Source organism: Odocoileus virginianus, chromosome 30 (assembly GCF_023699985.2).
Source record: "Odocoileus virginianus isolate 20LAN1187 ecotype Illinois chromosome 30, Ovbor_1.2, whole genome shotgun sequence".
NCBI lineage: Eukaryota > Metazoa > Chordata > Mammalia > Artiodactyla > Cervidae > Odocoileus > Odocoileus virginianus.
Genome location: NC_069703.1, coordinates 12,146,444 through 12,166,125, shown reverse-complemented (window position 1 = coordinate 12,166,125; position 19,682 = coordinate 12,146,444). Strand labels below are relative to the sequence as shown.

At 40.1% G+C, this 19,682-nt stretch overlaps 1 long non-coding RNA gene across 2 annotated transcripts in view; it reads left to right on the top strand.

Moving 5' to 3' along the window:
* The first annotated feature begins 7,302 nt into the window (after positions 1–7,302).
* LOC139032134 (uncharacterized) overlaps positions 7,303–19,682 on the top strand; it is a 162,006-nt gene continuing 149,626 nt past the window's right edge. For both annotated transcript variants that reach the window (XR_011484660.1, XR_011484659.1), the window contains exon 1: positions 7,303–7,400. This is a non-coding gene — a long non-coding RNA (uncharacterized lncRNA). The remainder of the gene's footprint in view (positions 7,401–19,682) is intronic.

Genomic DNA, 19,682 nt, shown 5'->3' with positions numbered 1-19,682 from the left:
TCTAGTTCATCTTTTCATTTTCTTTTAAAGCTTGATAGGAAAGCCATCAAGGTTGTTTTCCGATGGGTAAGCTAACACGCTTTGAGGGTAAGCCACTGACTCCAAGTCCGAGAGAACATAAGTGGCAAAACTGAAGGTATAATTTAGTTCTAGCTCACTCTTTCTGTTGGATTCAATCCTGGGCAGCTCTCATCCCTGCAAGTGCTTTAGGATTATTCCCACGGAAAGAGATATATTAGTATAACCACAATTATCAGGGGAGGTTTAAAGTTTTGGAATTCTATTATTATGTGAGTTCTTATCATAATGTCGCGTTCTATGTGTGTAAGTGCTGTTGGCCTGTCTTTAAATTTATTTTTGTTCTCTACCTTTTGTGATAGTTGTTATAGGTATTGCTTCTACGTAAATCAGATACAGGACATTAAAAACTTACATTCACAAATACATGCATTTGGAACTTTGCCATGAGTGACTTACTTTCACTTTTCACTTTCATGCGTTGGAGAAGGAAATGGCAACCCACTCCAGTGTTCTTGCCTGGAGAATCCCAGGGACGGGGGAGCCTGGTGGGCTGCTGTCTATGGGGTCGCACAGAATCGGACACGACTGGAGCGACTTAGTCAGCAGCAGCAGCAGCCACTTTTCAGTTTGAAGACATAGGAGCTAAAGAAGAGTGTGCACAGGTTTTGAGAGAATTTATAAAACAGTTTAAAGTCAAATCCATCTCTTCCTTTCTTATCCTAAGGTTGGATTTTGTTTTGATTCATGTTGTTTGACCTGTGGTTTGTGTTGCAGGGGAGGAAAAATATCTTTTCCGTCTACCTTTTGGGGTTTTTGGCTGGGGCCCCTATAACAAAAGACAGATGAAGAGAAAAGCATGCACACTTACTTCATGTGAATTTTATGTGACATGGGGACCTTCACAAAGGAATAAAGACCTGAATAAACTGCTCATCCTGAGTTATACTAGGCTTGATGAAGAGTGGAAAGTTGTCAAAAAGCGGTATGAGCTACAAGTGGTAAATGCGGGAACTTATAAGGTTCAGATGACTACCAGCGTCCCTCCGTCTTCGGAGGTAAACGTGCTCCTTTCCTCGGGGTATTGGGAGGGTACCGCCCACGTGAAGGTTTTGTGATTGGCTTCAGGAGAAGGTCAGAAAGTCTGGCCTGCACCAGAAGCAGATTCCTGCAGCTTGAACTTTTCCATTTGCTGAGGTGCCATATTGAGGGGCACCATGTTCTGAACCTCATCATTTGGTATACTGAAAGCTTTGATATCAACATTTCATTGCGTCTACATAAATGGACTGAAATGGGATTGTCACCCAATTTTTAGCTTCCTTCCATTTTTCTTAATCGAAATTCGTGACTGGGGTAGGTGTAATTCTTAACTTCTAGGGGAAATTAACAAGAAGCTTTAATAATAACAATAAATATTAATGTCAACCAATCCCCTGACTTTGAGATCTGTTCTCAAGCTCAAATCATGAAAGTACTGAACTAATAAATAAATAACTATTCTTGAAAACACACACACGATAGTAAATATTAACAAGGCTCTGGTGTAGTATGCATTAAAATGCAGGTAATTATGCTATTTCTCTGCTTTGAAAAGAGCTCAAGATGCCACGTAGGTGCTCAGTACATGAAGGAAAAGGCTTTACAATCTACTTTGTTCATGAGATGCTGTAACAGTAAACAGAACTGCTATTCTGGAAGCATCTGTTAAACCAATTACATGGCAAATTTTCAAGTTCTAGAATGAGTGCGTTTGTAATTGGTGAAAAATTTGGTAACCGAGAGAAGACAGGATCTAGAGAAGAGGGCAGGTGGTGAATAGAGAATATGTGAGTATGATCTTGATGGTGTCTATGTTTTATTGAAACCTGGAAATTAGACACTTTTACACGCAATATTTTTTTTTCCTCACTTAACAGTTCCCAAATAAACAGTTAAAGTGGTTTTAGGTGATTAAAGCAATATAGAAGATTAGTTTTGTTATGTATAATCACCTTTGCTTCTCCTTTATTGATGAAAAGAGCTTTTCTCAGCGGGTTGTGTTATCTATTTTAGATGTTGCCTGATCTTGTTTTTTAAATGGAAATCAGCTTTTTAATCTTTTTTTATGTAAATTTGATAGCCTGTACCAGCAATTATTCTGCTTTGTTGCAGCTCCCTCTTTAGAACTGTCTCTGTTTTATGTTTAATTGTCCTAATTGTCCAAATTTGAATAAACCTGGAGACCAGCAATGGAGATCATTACTTGATTTTAAATTTACAAAAAGGTTTAAGCACTCCTTCCTGAACTTCCCTTTAATTCTTTACACTGTTAATTATGATCTAGGAGATTGGAAAACCTTGTTATTGTCCCCGGAGCTGCTACTCCAAATTATAGGTTTGTTTATTTTTGTTTTACTACTTTATATCAGACTTCTCCTTCTTAGGAACATGATAAAAAGCTCATCAGAGAAAATTTACATTCACTTTTTAATCAGTGCGAGATTTTAACAGGCAGATAGCTACATGAAGAGGCACATCCTGTACTCTTAGAGCTTGGAACCAGTTACTATAATCTAGGAAAAGGAATTTCATCAATCCATTTCATTTATCCATCTATTATTCATCCATCATCTGTCCATGCATCCACCCATCCCTCCTTCTACCTTTCAATCTATCCACCTTCCAATCTATCCACCTATCCATCCACCTGGCCATCAATTTTGGGAGGGCTTGAACTGGTCAAAGTGAAAGTTGCTCAGTCGTGTCCAACTCTATACAGTCCATGGAATTCTCTGGGCCAGAATACTGGAGTGGGTAGCCTTTCCCTTCTCCAGGGGATCTTCCCAACCCAAGGATCGAACCATCCACCTGGTCATCAATTTTGGGAGGACTTGAACTGGATGACACATCAATTCAATAATGTTCTGATTATGTTCTGATTTAATAATTTTTAGAAAATGAGTAGATTAGATTCTAGGTCAAATCTGACTGAATATTAAAGTTGATTTAGTGCATAATTTAATTGGAGAAAACAGAAACAAAAGATAACCACGGGAAGTGTTATCTCTGTTTATGGAGGTTCTTGCAGTTTGTGGTTTTATGCTCTGGTTCAGATCAAGGCCTTGGACAGGAGACAAGTCACTTGCTTTAGAAGTTGAACATGAGACCCATCTATGTCTTGTACCCCTGTGTCTGTACATGTATGTTCTATATAGTGTCTCTAGCAAGACATTTCTTCTCTATTACCATGCTAAAGAGAAGCTACCTTCATAGGCTCACTCAGCACCTAGAGACACTTGGAATGAACAAAGAAATAGGTTAATTTCTGGTCAATCTGCTGGTTAGGTGGGATCAGATACCAGTAAGAGAAATCCTTTATGTAATATAGACAGTCACATATAGATACATAAATAACTAACTTGACTGACTTTTGTGGTCAGATCTGTCCAGAATTGCCTACAGAGATAGAACCTTGGGATGACCTTGGACAAGACACTAAAACCCTCTGAGGTTAATTTCCACCCCATGAGACCAGAGGAAGGAATAATTCTCAGGGGTGCAATATATGGAGAACAGACAAGTGTCACAGTATTTTAAAGAAGCTCCATTATCATACACAAGGTCAGATCAAACGAGAAAGAAATGTTTTCTCGTAGCATCTCCAAGTTTCAGCAAGTGAATTCTAGTCATGCTTTGTATTCACAGACAGGAAATGTCTATTCAGAAGGAATGAATAATAGATAACTACTTTCTTTGCTTTACACCTAGTTATAATTCTACAACTAACATAATTTTAAATGAGTTCCCTTCCTTCCAGCGATGTTTCATATATGAGTTACGTACTATAACCTCAAAACTCAACAGCATGAAAAATCAAACAGCTGGGGAAAATGTGTCTTTAATTTTCCCACCAATTTACCACCCTCTGCCCTCTTCCTCTGGATTATCTGTCCAGTTCTTAGGCAAATGGTATATTCTACTCCCTCTGCTCTCGTAAAGATGATGGATCCCAGCCAATCTTAGCTCCAGTTTTTCAGATCCACTTTTTATTTGCTGGGATTTAAAACCAAGGTTTACTTTCACAGCAGTATGTTAAATACCTCATTTGCTGAATCATACCTGAAATAAATTTAACAAAATTGTTTTTTAAATTGCATGTAGTGTTCATTTTTAGAAGTATATAGCTCCTGAATAGTAATTTATGTTTGGAAGGAGGTACTAATAAAAAATTGCTCTGGTTTATGAGAATTGTCGATTTTGTTGTTATATATAGTACATTAATTGTGAGAAGAAAAGCAATCAAAGAATAACATAATATTGACTGGGAAGAAATCATAGGCATGATTTTATTAACTGTTCATTAAAGAGGTGAGGGAACAACGGTTCTGAGAGATGAAGTGACTTGTGCAAGGTCACACAGCTGGTTAGCTCTAGAGTTGGCCCCAAACCACACAGTTTTTGGCGTCTGGTCCAGCATGATTTCCATCGCAACATGCAGCCTCTTAGTTTGTTGGTTTTGGGTCAGAAATATAATTAGCACAGGGCAGGAAGCCTAGATTATGAAAAAGTTGGAGGGGAAATCTAATGAAAATCAAGCTTTTATGAAAGTCATAGCAGTCAACCTGTTCTGTGATATATTCTTGGGGTCCAGCTGCAAGTAGAGTTTGGCGAATGACTCTTCTTTCCTCGTTGACCTCTTGGTTCTCTTCCTAAACTAATGATTTAAGAGTCTACAGTTAGTGCAGAAGTTCTAGCAGAGTGAAAAAATTAATACAGCAATAAATAATTATGTAAACAAAAAAGTACAAAAATAGTGAAAAAAATACAGAAGAAAGCAGTACAGTTATAAAAGTAGTACAATTCCAAGAATTCTCTTGTGAACTGATGAAGCAGTAGATTGGGAGCACGCATTTCAGAAGCTTAGCCATTACATATTAGGAAAAATAGTGTTTGTTGTCAAATGATAATACAAAAGTATGGCAGCTTGAAAACCAAGATGGCACAAATACAAGAAGAGCAGGATTTAGGACTCTGATGCAGATCCATTGGCCACACGGATGGCACGAGGCAGGGGATGCAGCAGAGTCCTGAGGAATTGGAAATGAACTCTGAGCCCACACAGAATCCTATTTAAATGTATGCACATGGATTGAATATAATGTGCATTTACATGCATACAGATATGTACATGAGTTTGTTCCCATTCCACAGTGTTGGATTCATTGGTTATATTTATAATACCCACTGATTAGTAATATCCCCAGGAATTGCTTGGGGTGTCAAGTGGATCTCATTAACAATTTCAGTCAAGGTGCTAGGAGAGGCAGGCTAAATTGCACCTCTTACAGAATGGCTCATTCTTCCTGGGTTGGGATATCTATTACACTTTTCTTTATCCCTACCTACTAATAACCATGTCTTCCCATGAGATCCTGGCCTACTGACTCTTCTGTCCTGATGGACAGGTCCTCTGCTTTCATTATGCCTGTTAGCATCTGTATAAAGATTATTTTCCAATGTCTCTCTTCAGTGGTGATTTATGGGGAGGGGGACCATGATGAGGCTGACGTATGACTCTAGTGACACAGTCTCTCAGGGGATCAGATCTGAGCCACCATATTAGAGTGAGGACACTGGATATGTTATGTACTCTTAGACCTGGTCATTCTTTTGATTATTGACTCACATGATCAATTCCAGTTGACAGCAGAGTGTCATCATTTTAATTTATTTTTATATTAATGTATATTTATAATTTATATTAATATATTAATTTATAGTTACATTTTAATTTCTGTTGAGTTATTTGCATTCTCTATCCTGAAATGTCCCTTCCTAATATAAAGTTACCTAGAGGTGAGTTTAATCAGAATGCTGATTGATGAGCATAGATGAAAATTGCTTTGGGAGGAAGTTTTGTGTAAACTTTAGAAAAGCTCAATGAGATATCCATACTTCATGACTGGAAAGATGATTTGATAATCAGATCATGGAATCTTCAAATTTGGTACTCTTTCACCATCGAAAGTATGAATTCTTTCAGTGGAGTAGAGAAAGTGATAAGGAGCAAAATTGATAAACTATATGTAATAGGCAGAATAGTCCACCCAAAGATGCGCAAGCTGTGATCCCTAGAGCCTGTGAATACGCTTTCTCATATGACAAAAAAGACTTTGCATCTGTAGCTAAGATTATAGACATGGAATTATCCAAGTGGGCCTAATGAAATCACACAATCCCTTCAAAGCAGAGAAGTTACTTTAGCTGGAGTCAGAGACATGCTGTAGAACTGAGGCGGGAAAGGGAATCAGAGAGACTTGGAGTGTAAGGAGAGTTTGAAGTGCTGCTGCTTGTTCTGAGTGTAGAAGCCACTTACAAGGTCTGGAGAGAGGTCTTGAGAAACGAAGGCAGCCCTTGGCTGACAGCCATTAAGCAAATGGGGCCTCAGTCCTGCAACCCCAAGGAACAAGATTATGACAACAACTTGAACAATCTTGGAAGCAGGTTCTTCCCCGGAGCCTCCCAAAAGGAAAACAGCTCTGCTCTCACCTTGATTTGATCTGTGAGCCTGGAGCAGAGGAACCAGCTGAAACATGCTCTGCCCATACTTCCGATCCATAAAGTTGTGAGATAATAAATGTTTTGAGTGTTGTTTTAGGCCTTAAAATTTGTGGTTATTTGTTGTTTTAGCAGTAGAAAACCAAAACACTATGCTAGTATGTTCAAATTCAATCTAAGAAAAACTATCTGAGAAAAATTATGCAGTTGTGCATGTGAACATATACCCCAAAAGAGAATTCAAAGGACAAGGGCAGGGAAACATGAGGTAGGTCATTCAAACACCAACTGTTATTGGTAAGAAAATGAAAGGTAAACATCTGTTTCTCTGCATAATTGTGATCAAAGGAGCAAAATGTGTTTTGCATATATTTGGAAGGAAACAAACTACATCAGGATTTTCATCAGGGGAGGACTGTCCAGGTGTCGAACTGCAGTCCAGGACACTCAACCTATGTTATAATGACAAGGAGGTAGATGTGCAGATTTAGGTGAGTAAGTGAGCAGTCATAGAGTGCCACTGGAAGATACATACCCCCTCAATTGACATCTTGGGTGGGAACCATGGTGACGTCAAAAGAAAGGGGAAGGAAGGCTTTTCTCTGGGACCACTTTTTATGCTTATCTCTCATTTTCTGTTGACACCCTTTCACTGGCCCTTCTTCCTGGTTCCAGGGTTAAGCATATGACCCAGGGAAGGATCATGTGTGTATTTTTCTGTCTCTTTCTCTGCACAGAGACTGGTTCAAGATGTGGCCAAAAAGCAGCCCGAAGAGGACCAGAACTTTTTTTGGGAGCAGTTGCAAAAGTGGTGCTTTCTTTCTGCTAGTGCCACTGAACTGGTAAGATGAATGCTCAGACTGCTGGGGGTGTAGAGGGGAATCCCCTCACCATCTTGTGGGAAGAGCATACACACTAATCAAGTCAGCCCAGACAAAGCAGAACTGAGAAGATGGGGCAAGACAGATACCCAGCACCATTTGTTGAGCATCTAGACCAAGACAAACATCTGGATTTTACTCTGAACTTTTCCAGTTCCTTGGTTTGAGGTAATAGGAGGTGGAGTTTTATCCCTTGACATACAAACAGTTCTGATAAAATTGTGTAAGTTACCATGGCACTGCAGATGACTCACAAATCTTGTTACCTGTTACTCCCTTCAAGTTACCTTTAGCATGTCTACACTGGAGGCAACTTTTAACACCAGGACCTGAACGTGTTTCAAACCGAGCTCATCATGACCTTTACTCTCTCTGATCATTCTTTGCCTCCTTTGCTGTGCCTCTTGTTTTCTGTTAGGGTTACAGACATGGGAAGGGAGACTGTTTTGACTGGTAAGAATTTCTTTATTCCTTCTTCTGTTAATCTCCCCTTCCCTCTTTGGTTTTCTGCCTGTCCCATACTCCGCATCAATTTGGTGACAATTCTACCCAGATTTGGTGCACTACTCTTCTGGAAACTGTAATTGACCCAAGGATGGACACCGTGACCCAAGCTAGTTTTTGTCACTTGTACCTAAATAGTCCTGACAAATAAAATGTCTGCTATCTCCTCTGCCTGCCTCCAATCAACCTGCTCCACTCTCAGATCCTATAGTTCTGGGAGTTACTTTTCTATTTCCCTTTTTTCCTTCTCATATAAATGGGCAATACTTTTTTCTTAATTATATCAGTATAAGGAATACATTCCAGTATTCTTGCCTGGAGAAGACCAAGGACAGAGGAGTCTGGCAATCACAAGGAGTCAGACAGGAATGAGTAACTAACACTCTCACTTTTTTTTTCAGGGTGCTGAATTTAGGAAAACCATTATCTGGTCATCAAGGCAGTGTATTTGGTGACAGAGCAGGGATATGTCGCTGGGTTTTTCTTGAGTTCGCATAAGACATTCTTCCAAAGCAATTATCACTGTTCAGTTCAGTTGCCCAGTGTGTACAACTCTTTGTGACCCCATGGACTGCAGCATGCCAGGCTTCCCTGTCCTATTTACCAACCTCTGGGGCTTGCTCAAACTCATGTCCATTGTGTCGGTGATGCCATCCAAGCATCTCATTCTCTGTTGTCCCCTTCTCCTCCTGCCTTCAATCTTTCCCAGCATCAGGGTCTTTTCCAATGAGTCAGTTCTTCACAACAGGTGGCCAGAGTATTGGAGTTTCTGCTCTAGCATCAGTCCTTCCGATGAATATTCAGAACTGACCTCCTTTAGGATGGACTGGTTGGATCTCCTTGCAGTCCAAGGGGCACTCAAAAGTGTTCTCCAACACCACAGTTCAAAAGCATCATTCCTTCAGTGCTCATTTTTCTTTATATTCCAACTCTCACATCCATGCATGACTACTGGAAAATCATAGCTTTGACTAGACAGACCTTTGTTGGCAAAGTAATGTCTCTGCTTTTTAATATGCTGTCTAGTTTGGTAATAACTTTTCTTCCAAGGAGCAAGTGCCTTTTAATTTCATGGCTGCAATCACCATCTGCAGTGATTTTGGAGCCCCCCAAAATAAAATCTGTCATTGTTTCCATTGTTTCCCCATCTATTTGCCATGAAGTAATGGGACAGGATGCTATGACCTTAGTTTTTTGAATGTTGAGTTTTAAACCAGCTTTTCCACTTTCCTCTTTCACTTTCATCAAGAGGCTCTTGAGTTCCTCTTCACTTTCTGCTATAAGGGTGGTATCATCTGCATATCTGAGTTTATGGATATTTCTCCCAGCAATCTTGATTCCAGTTTGCACTTCATCCAGCCTGGCATTTTGCTTGATGTACTCTGCATATAAGTTAAATAAGCAGGGTGATAATATACAGCCTTGATGTATTCCTTTCCCAATTTGGAACCAGTCTGTTGTTCCATGTCCAGTTCTAACTGTTGCTTCTTGACCTGCATACAGATTTCTCAGGAGGTAGATCAGGTGGTTTGGTATTCCCATGTCTTTCAGAATTTTCCACAGTTTGTTGTGATCTACACAGTCAAAGGCTTTGGCATAGTCAATAAAGCAGAAATAGATATTTTTCTGGAATTCTCTTGCTTTTTCTATGGTCCAGTGGATGTTGACAATTTGATCTCTGGTTCCTCTGCCTTTTCTAAATCTAGCTGGCATATCTGGAATTTCATGGTTGGAGAATTTTGAGCATTACTTTACTAGCGTGTGAGATGAGTACAATTGTGCAGTAGTTTGAATATTCTTTGGCATTGCCCTTCTTTGGGATTGGCCTTTTCATGTCCTGTGGCCACTGCTGAGTTTTCCAAATTTGCTGGCCTATTGAGTGCAGCACTTTCACAGCATCATCTTTCAGGATTTGAAATAGCTCAACTGGAATTCTATCACCTCCACTAGCTTTGTTCGTAGTGATGCTTCCTAAGGCCCACTTGACTTCACATTCCAGAAGGTCTGGCTCTATGTGAGTGATCACACTATTGTGGTTATCTGCGTCATGAAGATCTTTTTTGTATAGTTTTTCTGTGTATTCTTACCACCTCTCTTAGTATCTTCTGCTTCTGTTAGTTCCATACCGTTTCTGTCCTTTATTGTGCCCATCTTTGCATGAAATGTTCCCTTGGTATCTCTAATTTTCTTGAAGGGATCTCTAGTCTTTCCCATTCTATTGTTTTCCTCTATTTCTTTGCATTGATCACTGAGGAAGGCTTTCTTATCTCTCCTTGCTATTCTTTGGAACTCTGCATTATCACTGTATGCCCACCAATGAGCATCCTGATTAAATTTGCTTCCCAGATAACTTGGTATCAGAAGGAATTTTCCAGGATAGAAAATGTAGTGTCAGTAGAAATTAAAATGTATGTTAAATACAAGTGTCAAATAATAAAGAAATTAAAGTATAAGTATAAAATATAAATATTATCTATATAACTATAATATCCTTATATAAAATTATAATCTACAATTAAGCCATTGGCCTGATATGCTGGCATTTTGGTTTATTCCCTTTAAGTTAGTTTGCTTATGTATTCATTTATTTATTCAATTTGGTTTATTCTTATCTGATGCAGTCAGACCCCATGGTTGGTCAGTTCATTAAAATATCTTATTGATGTAATGGAAAGTAAATTAGATTTACAATAGGAAGATCTCAGTTACTTTGAGCAAATTATTAAGTGTTTTATATGGCAGAAAGATCCTAGGACTTGAAGCCAGAAGATTCTGTGTTTATATGTAGCTCTGGCACTTTCCGTATCGCCGTGAGTCCAGTATCAACCTAACTGAACTCCTGAGTGTCAGATTCTTTGCCTTTCAAATGGGACTAAGGATACTACCTGGCAGGGTTGCCACCTAGTCAGTGAAGATGTGAGCAGAGAAGGCAATATTATACTTGAGACATAGTAGGTACTCAACACACGCTAACAGTAAGTGACCTTATAGTCATCTATCTTCTGATGTAGGGCTAAGGCCTTTTCTTTGAGCCTAAGTTGGCTGTGTGAAGTCTCCAAACTCTTTCTTGATTTCAACACATTCGTAATAGGCTACAATTTCCATTTTTAATGTGTTTAAAGTGAAGTGAGAACTTAGAATCACTTGCAAAGCAATCTGAGTCAAGAATTCTAGAATTTTGTTTATTTCCCCCTATTTTGTGATGTTTCCCATATCTAATTGATAATATTTTCCCTAATAACCTTCCATTATGGACTCTTTCCAATGATTCAACCAAGTTTTATAAAAACTCTCTTCATATACACACTTCATTGGTTTCCATAGTTTAATAGATTCTATAATTATAATAACTAATACAAATGATATTAACAGGTTTGGGAAAGTTACTGACTTTAGATAAGGATGTGTATGTGCTCAGTTGTGTCCAACTCTTTGTGGCTCCAGGGACTGTAGCCCGCCCGTCTCCTCTGTCCACAGGATTTCCTGGGCAAGAATACTGAAATGGGTTGCCTTTTCCTACTCCAGGGGATCTTCTCAAACCAGGGATCAAACCTAAGTCTCCTGCATTGTAGGTGGATTCTTTATTTTAGTGCCACCTGGGCTTCCCTGCTGGCTCAGTGGTAAAGAATCCACTGGCCAATGCAGGAGATGAGGGTTCGATCCCTCATCAGTATTCTCACCTGGAGAATCCCCGTGGACAGAGGAGCGTGGTGGGCTACAGTCGATGGGGTCGCAAAGAGTTGGACACAGCAGAGTAACACAGCACAGCACAGCATGGAAGGCCCTTGGATCAGGATAAAAGGGTTCAGTTTAGAATCACAGAGTCTCTCAGAGAGCAGTATCCCAACACAGGCTGATTCATTCATTCATCTAATCTTTGTTTAGTGACTACTACATGCTGGGCACTGTATGTCAGACACTATTATATGCTGGACCCCTGAATATATAGAAAGGAACCAAACTGACAAAAAGCTTTGCCCATCTGGGATTTCTATCTGGGGTTTCCACCTTTTGTTGTTTTCATTTCGTTGCTAAGTCTTGTCTGATTCTTTCGTGATCCCAGGGACAGTAGCCCACCAGTCTCCTCTGTCCATTGGATTTCCAAGGAAAGAATACTGGAGTGAGTTGCTGTTTCCTTCTCCAGGGGATCTTCCCAACCCAGGGATTGAACCCTTGCCTCCTGCATTGGCTAGTGGATTCTTTACCACTGAGCCAAGCAGGGAAGCCCGATTTCCAGAGTCCTGGGATATCAGTCAGCACATTTTACAGAGGGATTAATATCATCAAAGAAACAAGTTGGTCATTTAAAAGTATTCTTACTGTATTTCTCCTTTTTAAAATCTCCCTCTTAACTTGAGGTGATTTCAAACCCTCATTCTCCTTTATGCCTTACATCTTTTCTATTGTCAACTTCTCTCGTATCTTTTCTGCAATGTTTCTTGGCCAATTACACTAAAGAGTCGCCTCATGAGTCTCTCTTTCCGAAATGTTTTCCTTTTCCCGTGTATCCCATGAGTAGTCTTTGGGAAGTATTTTCATCGTCACACTCTGAAAGACAGGGCTGGTTTCATGGGCATGTGACCTGTGTATTTTCACAGGGCTCAGGCTCAGAAGAGCTCCAGACTTGTTTAAATGCTCTCCTGTCAGTCTTGAAATTTTTAATAATTTTTGAACAAGGGGATCCACGTTTTTGTTTTGCTCTGGGCTTTGAGAATTATGTGGTTGGCCTGCCTAAAGATCCTTGTTTTCTGACTCTGTTAAACCTTTCTCCTTTACCTAGACACTAAGGTGATTGCCCACCTTCTGGTCTCAATAACCTCTTATTTTAATCTTTTTTTCAATGGAATCTTTGTTTGAGATTAGCCAGACCCGCTGCCCTTGAATGAAATAAACTCACTTTTATGACTGTGCTGTGGCTTACCCAGCTTTCTCTGATGGGAAGGAGCCTTGTGTTTCCTCTGCTCCAATGTGAACCTCCAGACCTTTTGATTCTGGCTCAGAACTCACCCCCCTCCAACCTGAGTTTGTTTCCTCTTGGTATTTATGTAATTATGAGTTAAGCTTTCTAATAAAATAACCATAATAGCTACTCCTCCTTTAGTGTTTACTGTGGGCCTCTCTGGCACAGAACTAAGTGCTTTGCATTCATTATCTCGTCTTTACCCAGACTTCTGTATCCTTTCTTCGGTTTGGGGGTATGCTTATTCAGTAAGGTCTGAATCTCTGTGTAGGCTTCAAGTTTTCTGAGCCCATGGGTCACGTCTTCCACATTCATTTGCACTCTCTCAGCACCATGCTTGTGGTGTTGGTGTAGTGCCAGGGCTGTGTTCCTGTTGCCAATTGACAAAATATTAATAAAAGCTGAAAGAACAAAGTATGGCACTTCTTTCATCTATGGATTTTTTTTGCAGCTAGTTGTATCCTAGGAAAACTTTGCTGGCCTGAGGCCTTTAAAAACTGGTCTGTACTATAACTTGAAGTAATTGTTCTTGTGATTGAAACTAACAACTATATAATGCTTGCTAGGCATACTGCCAAGACAAGATTTGATTTCAGGTTAAATTTGCAGCTAAGTTGATTTTTGCAAAATATGCCCACATGTGCTCAGGCAGTAAGAATGCCCTCCCTACTTCCATTCACCCTCAAAAGTGCACTTGTCTGTAGAACTGGATGTCCTTCACTTGTTGGAATATTTGACCCTGTGCATTGCTTCCAAGACTCATTAGAAAAGATTGTTGTTGATCGGCGTCTGCCAAATGTAAAATGCCATGTTCAGATGCCTTTAGGATGTCCATAAAAACAGTCAGAAATGGGGCCATGGTATTTATCAAGTCAAGGGAGACTCATGCCTAATAACAGTGAGTTGTTTTATGCTGTTAAGAAACGAGCAGACCTGTCAGGAAAATGTTCAACATAAGCTGATGTCAAACTTGCTGGAATAACTTACTCACTGCGGGGTTCCCATCTGTGAAGTCGCTGGGGAGGTGGCTGCCTCCACGTGATCCCCCAGATTTGTCAGTTAAATTAGATACCCAGGGGCAAAACCAGCTGACAGGAGCATCATGATGCTCCTGGAGGATTCCGAACTCATATGCCAGAAGCAGGCCCCATTCACAATTTTGTTCCCCCTGATACTGGAGGTCATACCAGTTTTAGAGGAAAGCAAGGGATAAGAGAAAAAGCAGCAGGTTAGTCTCCTAGAGACTGTTGGAGGCAATATGCCCAATGCATATTTTGCGTGATTGGAGAAAAGGGAATGACTTTATTTTGTTTTGCAGCAGCAAAGTCCCAGAATATTATCTTGAGAAACAAGTGTGCAGCTTTTTAGGAATTAGATGTCTTGGCTGCACCAAGCCAGGCTACTGTCAGAGAAATTATATTTATGAGATGTTGATCAAAGTTTTACTAATGTTTCCCCATGACACAGTGATCCGAGGATACAATAACAAAAGGCAGAACAAGTTTCTGGTTTGACCTCGTTTAACAACTGTAAGGAGAGTAGGTATTTCATTTATTCTAGTTTCTTTTTCTCCCTCTTTTTCATTGCCTTCCCTCTTCTTGCCCACACCATTCTCCACTAGAGGGCCTTCAGAAGATCATGAGTATGAAGTAAGGATATACTGCATATGAGAACGCAGAAGGTATTAATATATTACTCAATGCTGTCTCAATCCACATCCTCTCCTCCCAACAATACTGATCTAAAATCTTTAGACCAACTTGGTAAGTCTCAACTCTCTCTTCTTCCAGGGTAAGTTATTTCCCAGGAAGTTCCTTGAACCTTAAGGAAAAAAGGCTTCTCAGGAGTTTAGTCTACTAGCCTCCAGATTCAACCAGATATGTCTGGACTGTGGGATGAACATCTAGTCAGCGGAGAAAGCACCAAGGCACTGCAGCAGAATAGTATCTCAATGACCTTGAGATTTCAATGCCAGATGGTGGACGTCAAACATTGATAGAACAATCCGAAGTATTTTCCTTTATGTTTCTCAGAAGCAGACCCTGAGACAAGGAGTCTCAGGATATCAGAGAAAAGGGAATGGGTTATTTGTTTTCCAGAGGGCAAGTCCCAGAAGTGGAGGTGATATTTTTGGGAGATGACCCCAGGAAACACTGGCGGTGGAATGAGGAAGTGGGACAGGAGAGGAAAGAGGCCGGTATAGGGCATGCTATCAGGCTGGTCATGACTTTGAGTAACTGGAGGGTGTTCTGCCCAGGAACCCTGGGAACATGTAGACCATACCTTAGAACTATCCCAGCTGAGAGGTGAGGAAGCTGGGATGTGTATCTACCAAGCACTCTCTGTCATTGGTTGATGTCCCCCTCCCTGGGTTGGGAAAATCCCCTGGAGAAGGGAAAGACTACCCACTCCAGTATTCTGGACTGGAGAATTCCATGGACTTTACAGTCCATGGGGTTGCAAAGAGTTGGACAGGACTGAGCAACTTTCACTTTCACTTTCATAGGAGGGCCAACTTATCTCCTGGAGCCAAAAAGTAGAGAATTGAAGATATTCATAGTGTCCTTTGATGTGTAGAGGTGAGTGGGTATGGACAGGCATTCACCCAGCCTATTATTGCAAGAGTGGGAAGCAGAGTAATTAACAAGATCAGCAGAAAACCCATTTTTTGGTGGTTTTCCTATCAGTGTATTAACAAAGTTCATCTCAGACAAAAGAAAACTGGAAGACTGGCTAGTGAAAGCTTTAAAATACTTATAGGTTATATCATTTCTTCAAGGTAACCAACACTCAACTTGCTGTTTGGTAGGTGTGCAGGAAGTTTTAGCAAGAGAAGAGAAATTTGATCGACAGATAGGCTCAAAGAAATCTGATTGTACAATACACTTTGAAATTACCCATTGTGGACTTAATCTCTTTGCACAGACCCAAGAGTCCTTTAGCTAATTCCTTTCCCAATGAAGGAGGCAATCAATGTTCTTTCAGGGGAGAAAATTACTAGAGAGCCTAGTATGTGTTTTGATGCCCTAATGAGGCGCTATGAATTACCCAACCCAAACCAATTAAGTCTTAGCCCAGATAGAGGGCTACTGAGGAGATGAGGACACAGCGTGCGTTTAGGACAGAATTAACGGCTTCCATAGCCTGGAAACATGCTTGGGGGAGAGCCAAACCTTATAGGCTCTCTGACGTCCTTAAAACTGGCAGTCAAAATGTGATCTAGCCCAATGTTAGCTTTTGATGCTTTTGCTTCTTTGGCCTTAAATTTTAAAAATGTCTGTAAAACATAAAATATGTTTTGAACATTACATAAGGCTATTAAGAGAGGGTGAATCATGAAAACATGGTATGTCAGAGACAATAAAGTAAGTGAAATGAACTGCCACTGACTAGCTGTTTGACCTTGGGCCAGTTGCTCAGTCCTTTCTTGTCAATCAAATAGGAAATTATAGCCCAATAATGTGGTTTTGGATTGCAGCTCAATAAGCAAACTCTAATCTCTTGGTTACGCCTTACTGTACCATGGGAAACCAAGCACTTATTTTCATTTTAATGTGATCTCTTCCAGTGGACTGTGACTTCCTAAAGCACCCCGCACAATACCTGGCTTGGTTCAGGGACTCAGGAGATACATGTTGAATAAATGTGAAATGAATAGTGGAAAAAGTTATTTCAACTACTATGGTGTGCCTAGAAATATGTGAATAAAAATACCATCAACACAAAGAACTGTTTTAAAAAAGATGGTGAAAATTGATACCTTTTTGCAGCCCATGTACATTAATGGGGAAGAGGAAACAGCAGGAGTGTTGCCATTAGTGAGAAGTGTGTTGTGTGACTGAGACATAGCCTACAGAGTCAGGCAGACCTGGGCTGGAGCCCTGAGTCTACCACTCGCTAGCTGTGTGTCCTTGTGCAAGTTACTTGACTTCTCTGGGTTTCAGTTTCCACTTCTGGGCCTTGTAGTTTATAATAAGGATCTTGTAACTTTGCAACATCTCAAAGGGCTTGAAGGACAATATATGATTTAAAAGAGCTCAGTACAGGGTGATCGTCATACATACACATGAAGTCCAAAGTGAGAGGAAAACTTCTTCCACTGGGTTGCATTTTAGGCCTAGTGGGTTTGTTTCAACGGGCATCAGAGCAGATTTTCTTCCCCCAATCTTTCTCTCTTTCCTTTTGCCTCAAATTCCCCCTTCCTCGCAAGGTCCTAGCTCCATTTTCCTAGCACTAGGATAAGCCAAGGCTGGTGAAACTCTTGCTCCAGCCTCCACCTTCAGAGAGTGATCAGAGAGTGATGATGATGGCTCACTGGGATAGATGATAGTTTCTCAAGATCCTCCATATTATAGGCATGAGTGTTCCCCGTGCTATAATTTTTCAGAATATTTCTTTGCTCATATTGACTACTTCCTGCAATACGCTTTGAGTAACTATGCTGAAGTCAGCACCTGAGGTGAAAGTGGAAATGCACAGACGGTATGGAGAGAACAGAGAGCCGTTTCCATTCATCCTGGACTAAAGCAATGCATACAGTTCTAGTCCTTCCCACATTTGATGGTTGACACATAATGGTGATGCTCCATCTTTATGCTGTTCCATGGTGGTCAAGGGACATTTTTTTACCTCTACTTGCTTTACCTCTTTAAACTTGTTTTGAGTGAACAAATGTGTCAAGGAACAAAGAGGGTGGTTGAAAAAAGCACACAGTTTGGGTCAGCATGAACTGTTAGGCAAAGATCCCTGATTAGTAGACTGGATCCTACTTCGTTAGTCTCCAAGTGAGGTTTGATTTCTTGTCTACCTTCCTGAAATGAATGTGCATTTCAGGGCCACTGGTGTGTGAGCATCTTCACATTCCTCTGGGGGAATTCTACAACCCTCCCTCCCAGCTCATGGCTGTGGAAATGATCACCAGCCACTTCTTCCAGAAATCCTAGGAACCATTCTCTTAGGTCACTTTAAATAGAGGCTGGCTCAAACAGTAAAGAATCTGCCTGCAATTCTTTGGAGGAGAACCAGGAGACCCAGGGTTGATCTCTGGGTCAGGCAGATCCCCTGGAGCAGGGAATGTCTACCCACTTTAGCATTCTTGCCTGGAGAATTCCATGGACAGAGGAGCCTGGTGGGGTCACAAAGAGTCAGACATGACTGAGAAACTAACACCCATGGAAAGGCTTTTGAAAAATATCTATTTAATCTACTATGAAATAATTGACTATTCAGTCTTCCCTGTTTACATATTTCAAGAATTTAAGCAGTGCAAGAATCTTAAAGCAAATATATTCCAACTCCTCTTTACTTTAAAGAAGAGAAAATGTAAACTTTGGTTTTCTATAAATCCTTCATATTTTTTTTTTCTCCTTCCAATATTTCTGGATGCCAAGAGCTTTGTTTTTTGGGGAAAAAAATCTAAAATTTATATGCTTGTAGACTATTTTGTGCAGACTGATGTTTAAAAAAAATTCCTTAAGATAAAACAAAATTCACAGTTAAAGTTATGTAGCTGCTTGGTGTAGTAGTGACATGGCATAATGCTTAATATAGCTTATTTTTATTTATTTTTTTACACCCATGTAATAGCAAAAAGACACAATGACATGGAGAGCCATAAAGCCAAACAACTCTCCCATTTCATTTTATAGCACAAGGCGGGGAAAGGCACAATTTGGTATCCTGACCATTTTTATAGGGGTTCGGAGACAGGTTAGACATGTCTGAAATATGTCCTTCAATTCTTAGAACTCTTTCAGGCATTCCTGCTGAAGGATGTTCCTTGGAGAAATACTCCTATAAATACAGGATGTTTTCATTACTGCATGTGGTTGATTCAGCCTGTTGGCTACACGACAGTGAGAAGAAGTGCCTGAGAAACGACTTCATATAGTCCGCGTTCAAACAGTCCCTAGAGCTCCCCAGATTAGAATGACTCTAGTGGGAGTGCTTGGAAATGAATGTTCATATATCACTGGGGTCTTTAAAAAAAGGTTTAAGGTTCTGTAGGCTGTCTCCCTTAGTGCAGCAAAATGATGGAATGATAGCACGTATGGAGATGAATTTCTGCCTATGAAAATTTTCACTTCATATGGAGGAAAGCTACAGAATCAATAGCTCAGATAGCAAGATAACAAAACAAATGTCCCACCCCCAAACCAAAACAACATCCATGAGACAAACCCATGCAAGGAGATGGCAGCATAATTTATTTGGGAACAAATAGTAAATATGGAGTCATATATTGTAGGTTCAGTTTGGGTGTTTTCTTCAGGACTGTAGAGCTACCTGCCAATGGAGTTGAAGCTGGGCCTTTAAAGACTTGTATGTTATTTTAAATTATAAAATAATATTTCCTGTTTATGTAGCTCTTTACAATTTTCAAATATTTTTACTTCCCTTTTTGAGCCCCCAAATAACCATAGAAGATGGGTGATATTTTTAGATATTTTTATAGGTGATGAACCTGAAGCTCAGAAAGATGAAGGGCCTCACAAAAGGTTGTGCAGCGAACAGGTCTCTCGATCTTCTGACTCCCAATCTGAAAATTTTTCTATCATCCCACACTGACAAATAAAATACTGCTTCTCTATTTCTGTAATATTGCCAGTGTTGTAAAACTATTACAACCCCCACTTCCCTGATCAAAAGTTAACGTTTCTTTATTGAATAGAGATTTTTATGGTGTGAAAGACTAGGGAATACTGGGTGAGATGCTGGGTGAGAAAGAAATGACTTAGGCATGCATCACTTTTGGAGAGATGCTGAATTGGTAATGAAAC